Here is a 7,312-nt window from a genome sequence, read left to right as displayed (position 1 = left end):
TAATGGTTAGAGTTGTAATTGAAGAAGGTGGGTGGAGCTGTGGAGGTGGTGGTAACTGAAAATAGTTCATGTTTTAGTTTTTACGATGATACACCCTAGCCTAGATTTTCTTTACTCTGGAGTATGACCTTTTCCTATAAGCCATCTGTACTGCCACGTGTACGTGAGATGCAAAATCCCCCGGCTTCTGCAAACTCCAAAAACTAAACGAGTCGATGACACTTCATTTTAAGGAAAAAAACACAAAAAATAAATTGCATCGTCTGAAGCAAATTTTATTACGGAGTATAAAAATTATAAATATAAATTTAGAGCCGATATTGCACCGATATTTGAAACCGAAATCTCCCTGATACAATGTTGTACCAGTGTACCAGTCCTCGGCCGAGACAAACCCGTATCTAGTGTTAACTACATTGGGGAAGATTGAAATGAAAATCAAGAAATTAACTTCACAACCGAGAGATTAATCTCCCACTATGGTCGCCAGTTGTTTTGGGGTAAAAACTGATTCTGCTGGTTTTGGTAAATTTGGGTGTGCCGCCGAGAAACGAATCTAAACCCTAAAAAATGCACTGCACAGGAGTATTTTAGATTCGAGAGATCAATCTGTACAATCCTGGCCTAAACCAAGAAATGGCCGTTCCAGTCTTGCTTCAGTCACCAAATGAGGGAGAAGGGTTGATCTTAGTGAGGGAAGCGAAGAAGGTGTTAAGATCAGAATGGTTAACTCTGAAGGTGTGGTTGCTTTATGACTTGTATCAGAATATGGAACTGGCTTGCGGAATGTAAGTTATCAGTTCTTGGTGTTTTTTCTGGATACTTGTGTTTTTTGTGAACCAAAACTCTATTGTCGTTGGTCAAAATATGTCGAAACCTATTTATATCAGTCATAGTTGCACGCACCCTGATCTCATAGGAAGTGGGAGTATTTGAGTGATGGAGAAGTGAGGTCGTGTGAAAATATAGAAAACCATGTCTTACTATGAGGGAAGACGAGTCAGTTTACACCCACTACTTCTCTGCTTCCACTAACTGTCCGCCTTTCCTGCCACTTTCTCATAATGGGCGTGTTGCACGCCGCACGCTGTAAACCACCAGACCAATACCCTGATGAATATCCCCCAGTTTGTGACATGTTTGATGTCTCGAGTATTTTATAGAAAATATGTAGCAAGTTGCTGAGTGGGTCTTGCCTAATTATTCTGACCAATCACGCGCAAGCTAGGTGGCGGGAAGTCATGTGTGACGAGCCAAGTCATGAGACTTGCCGCAGAAAATAGTATGTGACCCCATTAGGTTAAATAACTAAGTTATTTGTGAAGCCGATACTCATAAAATACCGTATGTATTCGATGCATGTAAAGCATCGCTTTTAAGCAAGCAGCTCAAAATAATCGATGCATGTGACGCATCGTTGTATTGAGCCTGTCTTGGTTGGTCGCAGAACCTAGTGTCTTAAAAGGAGCGTGACTGACCATTTTCAGGAAGCTGTTGGGAGCTATTTATGCATGCCAAAGGTAGGTCGGTCGGTCCCTATAGGAGAGTTATGGTTGGTAGCCATTTTGACATCCTATTGGTTCGGTCCAAGTTAAATCTCGACTGATTAAATTGGCTAGTCGAAAAGTATCGTATTAACGGGTTATAAGACACTTTTGAAATGCCTCAGAAAGTACCGTAGATTCAGTGTCTTTTTCTGGAACGACACTTTCAAATTGACTAAGAATAAATCATATTTACGATAGTTTTTAGATGTCTCCACGTTATGACACCTGTATTATGTCGTATATTTAATTTATAATATTAAAAAAAATATGCGAATCAGATTTGGCTGACTAACAGCAGCCAATCTGATTGGGCTGAAATAATTCTGAATCAAACTCAGATTGCACCCAAATTCAATCTCAAATGACAATTGAAATTCAAATAGTAGGAACCAGATTCATCTATACAAAATAACAATCCCATTACAATAAACTGTATTCAAGAATTTAGTTCAAAATCATACAGAAAAGGATTCAAGTCCTATAAAGTAAGTTTAAGATTTCTTAAAGAGATGTACTGCAAGTCCTATAAATAAAAACTACTGCAAGGATTCAATTTCAGTGATTATGCACCAGCTTGCTTGAGAGCATAAATGCACCAGTAATGAATATGGCACTAATAGGTGAACAGGAATGCAAATCAGATTTACTTCCAAGTGGGACGAATTGGTAAATAAGATCTGCAACTTTTACTTGCCTTATTCTTCGCAACTTTCATTTGACTTGCACAGCTTCAAGTTTTCCTGTGAACTAAATGCACCAGTAATGAAGATGGTCTCTTTAGATGTAAGGGTAATTCCACAAGTGAGGTCCGCTGCATACTGACTGCAACCAACTTCTCCGATCTTGAACTCTCTTTGCTGGATTTTGTATCCTTTGGAGATTGTCCTTAACAAGTTTCGAATATTTCACATTAATACTGTGCATCAGATGATAACTTCATGCCTGCAGCATCAAAGAAGTAGCATTTCATAAAAAATACATGCACATCAGAACAATTTCCGGAATGTTTCAAATTAAGTGGGACTATCGTTTTAAGAGGATACTGGCTCAGTAGTTAGGGTCTGATCTATAATATATAGTGTTTCAAGGTCAGGGAACTTATTCCGGGTAAGAACCTGAAAACATGAAGTACAAAGGTTAAATTTATGAGCAAGCTCGTGGCATTGACAATTTCTGATACAGATGGTTATAACATACAAACGAATGCTAGCATCATTTGAATTAATATTCGGAGTTTCGGTATCATGATCCAGTTGCTTTTTTCAGTCTAAAAGAACGATACCAAAAGCGCTTCATTTAGTGCCACATACTAATCGATGTCACAACCTGCACGTAGCCTTAAAATAGAAAAGTCCATATTCTCAATTCAAGTGCATAACGATAAGTTGGACTAGAAATAGCTGAGAGCATCAAATTGAGACTGATACTACGCTTTACTATTCAAAAGAAGACCAGAGTAACAGACGGACAAAAGTACCAAAACACCTGAAAAACCCCGTCTTTCGTCTCCTCGATTCTCACTTCCTCTCCCCCTCTTTCTCTGTTCACTCTCTATCTAGTTCTCTGTTTTGTTTCAAACGGGCTAGTGAAAATGAGTTTTTTACTGAAATCCAACTTATCATTATGCACTTGATTTACAATTAAGTGAACAAATGTATTATAGCATCACATGTTACAAAATTCTACATATTCTCTCTCTCATTTGATCATTGATTGTTTTTAAAACTCATTTTATAATTTTAAGAAAAATGTTAACATATTATGCGTCATCCTTCATTTACAAACTAATGAATAAAATATTTGGTAGTTTCGTACTAATCATCATCTACGCTCAACTTGCAATGACATTCCAGAGTTTGTAAGTTGCATTCGTAGAAGGTGACCACTCTTTCTAACAGGCATGTACTGAAAGAACTAATAATCATGTGAACACCAAAGTAAAACTCATGTTCGTGGGCATCTAACCTAATTCATCAACCATCCACCAAGTTCAAACAGTTCCCGCTGATTCTTAGACAGTTATATGTATATGGAACTCAGCACTACTTACAAAAAATTTGAGTAGAGGAATTAACCTAATCACTTATATAGTCAGCTCAACAATGCTACCGTATGCCTTTAAAGATCCAACTAAGAAAACAAATCTGCTTACCAAAATTTCCAATCCCACTCATACCCTCCCAGAGCTATAGAATGACATCTGTTGGCGTAAACATAGGACGGTAGTTACACTTTTCCCTATTAGAAGGTTTAGGTTCTTTTGTGAAGTAGTTCCATATAGAAGAGGCTTTTCTTTTCTTTTGTGAAGTGGTTCCATATACAACTGACCAATCTTTCACACACAATAACTAGGTGCAATGTCTTAGCGTTTACTAGGGGTCAAAATCCAAAGAAGCAATCAAGAGACAACAACCAAGTAGGCTAAAATTTCAAGTTAATTACCTCGGATAGTAGGGACAGTTATCAAAGGAGACTTCAATGACGATAGGACTGAGAATTCCCTGCTGTAAACTATCTTTAAATAAATGCTTGGGATCGACTTGCAGACAAAGTGGTTAAGTCAGGATCCTCAAAGAGATCTCTAAGTCCCCTGTGCTCATCAAGCCTTTTGAAAATGCGCCCATTTAAATCAAAGCCGAAAGCATCCAGCATACGCTGCCATCAATTGAAAAGCTGGATCAAACTACTTTCACAAATTGAAACTTAAAAAGATAATTAAATAACCAAACTCAAAAAATCAAAATCAAACTTGGTATAAGAAACTTACCCACAATGGTCTTCTACCTTGAGAAACGAAAATATACTTCGTTTTATTGAAGAACAAACAGATCTGGAGTTTCAAACAAAGAACTTTCCACCACAACCCAAACCGAAACAAAATCAATTAATGAGATCAGAAAACCAGATTTACTTGATAGAAGAAGAAGCAAACGAAGCCTTGTATTCTTCTGTGAATGAATTGAAGAAGAAGAAGAAGAAGAAGGAAAGTGATGTTGGTGGTGTGACGGTGGTGATGGAAGAGGTTTAATCTGGAAGGGAGAAACTACAGGAAGCAGCTAAAGAGGAAAAGGAGATGAGAAAGAAAAGTTCTGGCGGAGAGAAAAATCAGATAAAATAAAGGGTTCTTTGTGTTTTCCCCCTAAACGAATTAGTAACGTAGCTTTCCCTTTAATTTATTAATGTTAGTAACTTTCCCCCTTAAACTATGATTCCTGCCAAAAAAGCCCTTGGACCATATGTGCGATTCACTCATGTGCCCGTTTTCCCCTTTTTCTCATCTAGTCCTTTTTCGAGTTGAACAGGTCTTCCGATCACTTTCACTAATACCAATGTGTCAAATCCGAACCAAATCATTTTCACTTCCAACGGCTGATCACATCAAACTGTATCCTCTCAATAGAAGATTTGATATGTATCTGTAGATACCAAATCATGCATCGTAGACGTGGACGGTGATTAGAAGTCGCAGTTGGATATAAACATACAACGGCGCATACCGAATCAGTTCTAAGTTAGCTTAGAATCTAAGCAGATGTCATTTTTGTAAATAACTAACATCCATTTTCTTTATAAAGAGGGGAAGATAAGGAAGAGAAGAGGGGGATTTTTAGGGTGGAAGAAAGAGGGAGGAGTAAGAAACCCAATACCTCTGAAGAGAGGAATAATAGCTGGGTAGTATTACTATCTTCGTTCTATCTTCTACCTTCGGTTTACCTTCGGAACCTTCGTTCTACCTTCGTTTTACATTCGTTCTATCTTCGTTTTACCTTCGTAATACCTTTGTTACCTTCGTTTTACCTTCGTTATACCTTCGTTACATCTTCGTTATACCTTCGTTATTGAAACTTTCACTGAACTTCATCATCATTAATGGAGTTCATCACCCTTGTAACAGATAAAAATCATAATAAAACTTTCTTTTACCCTCCCGTGGATGTAGACACTCCGATGTCGAACCACGTAAATTATTGTTGTGTGAAACTATTGTTATTTATTTGTTTAAATTCATCTTCTACTTACTGTTTTATGATTTAAAACAAGATCCAATGATCTTGTTCGTTTGGTTGTTGCTACTAGAATAATGGCAGTAACAATTTGGCGCTAGAAACAGGGAATGGGTAAAGAATTTATTCTACCTATTCCGTATTTATTAGATTTTTATTCTCTGGAATTAGTTTTCACTTTCTTGTTTCCTTCAATGGAGATTTGTTCTGATTTGGTGTTCCACATAGAAAGTTTAGTTGAGTATCATTCAACTAAAAAATACCACCTGACAACACCCATGTATCAACTTCTAAGCTTTTCCATTATCTGATCTCTCTTTGCTTTTACTCTTAAGATTTCTAGTTATTAAATTTTGCTACTATAAAGTGGTATTGTCGTACCATCTCCTCTTTTGATTTAACTTTTAGTAACACAACATTCTAGATATCTAAAAGCTTTGTTTTCGCCGTTTGAGCCATGATCTGTGATTGTCAACTATTTGTGATAATGATTTAACGAATCATTATTTGGGAATTGATTTTTTACGTCTGTGTCCTTTTGAATAATGAAAATATTTATGACCTGTTTATAAAAACGCTTCCATAAATCGTTCTTTTTTATTTCTTCTGGTTATCCTTCGTTTAGATCTAAAAATCAAAGGGTAAATATCACTTTTTAAAAAAAGATTCATTTCAACTTAGTAGTGTTTAAATCCAAATAATTTTCAAAAAGAAAAAGTGATTTTCATATCACAAATTACAAGAAATTTTGATTAAAAACTCTTTATTATTTCCTTTTTCAAAACTTGTCATGAGATGTCAGATTATTGGTCAAACTACCTTATCTTATCTACTTTATGACTTTATCTTTTTTATGTCTTTACCTTCTCTACTTTATGTCTTTGTCCTGTCCTTTTTCAAGAGGACCAGCATCACAGGAGGAAAGTTAAGAAGATAAAGTTTGGATTCAAGGTCGGATGCCAAGGGCGTAAAGCCAAACTATGATAAAGGTATGGTGCAATGAGTCGGCTGACCCGAAGTACTCAAAGCTTAATTCCGAAGATAGCTTCGGACCAATCCAAAGTCGTAATGCAACTGTTATATAACAGCAGCATACCTTGGCTCAAGGACGATGGTGGTGCAAAGGGCGATGACGATGGTGGTGCAAAGTGCGACGAAGCTTAACCCGACGATGAGGAAAAAAACAACCGGAAGATAGTCCCTCCACTGCAGTGCAGCACTTAAGTTTAAATTAGCAGTACCAACATCACAACGAAGGATCTATGAAGATAGAGCTACGATCCAAAATCCGATGATAAAGCTTCGATCCGAAATATGATGCTCAAGTAGGACGATCAACAAATGCTTAGGAAGCCGATAATAGCTCCTTTCCGAGAACAAAGTGATGCCGATGATCCAAGTGAACCCGAAGTCCAACAACTTGTATAAGTTGAATACACAGGCTACCTGAAATACAAAGTCACCAAAAATATGCAGTTGACATGCAAATAAAACGAAGTATACAAGCTGATATCGTGATACATTTACTTTAATGGATTCAGTCAGTCCGAGTTTCCGTGTTCATTCTCTATGCAGGTTTGTGAATCGCAACAAATACCCGTTGCTGTGGAAATATATAGCTAAGCCACCATGAAGCCAAGACATCGTCACTGCTGCTGCAAATTTGGAGCTGTAAAAGCCGACGTGCAGAAATGTTGTAATATGAACCAAGTTAACTTAAGTATGACTCGACGTACGAGCAACTTGCAATTATCCGAAGCC

General features: G+C 37.2%; 1 long non-coding RNA gene across 1 annotated transcript; it reads right to left on the bottom strand.

Annotated features, from left to right (window-relative positions):
- Positions 1–1,871: 1,871 nt before the first annotated feature.
- LOC113358322 lies at positions 1,872–4,676 on the bottom strand. Its single transcript, XR_003364475.1, has 3 exons — positions 4,315–4,676; positions 3,990–4,202; positions 1,872–2,489 (listed from the first exon to the last, which is right to left on the bottom strand). It is a non-coding gene; the product is annotated as an uncharacterized LOC113358322 (long non-coding RNA).
- Positions 4,677–7,312: the final 2,636 nt, after the last annotated feature.

The sequence above is a fragment of the Papaver somniferum genome, chromosome 3 (genome assembly GCF_003573695.1).
Source record: "Papaver somniferum cultivar HN1 chromosome 3, ASM357369v1, whole genome shotgun sequence".
Lineage (NCBI taxonomy): Eukaryota > Viridiplantae > Streptophyta > Magnoliopsida > Ranunculales > Papaveraceae > Papaver > Papaver somniferum.
This window is presented reverse-complemented; position numbering and strand designations above follow the sequence as displayed.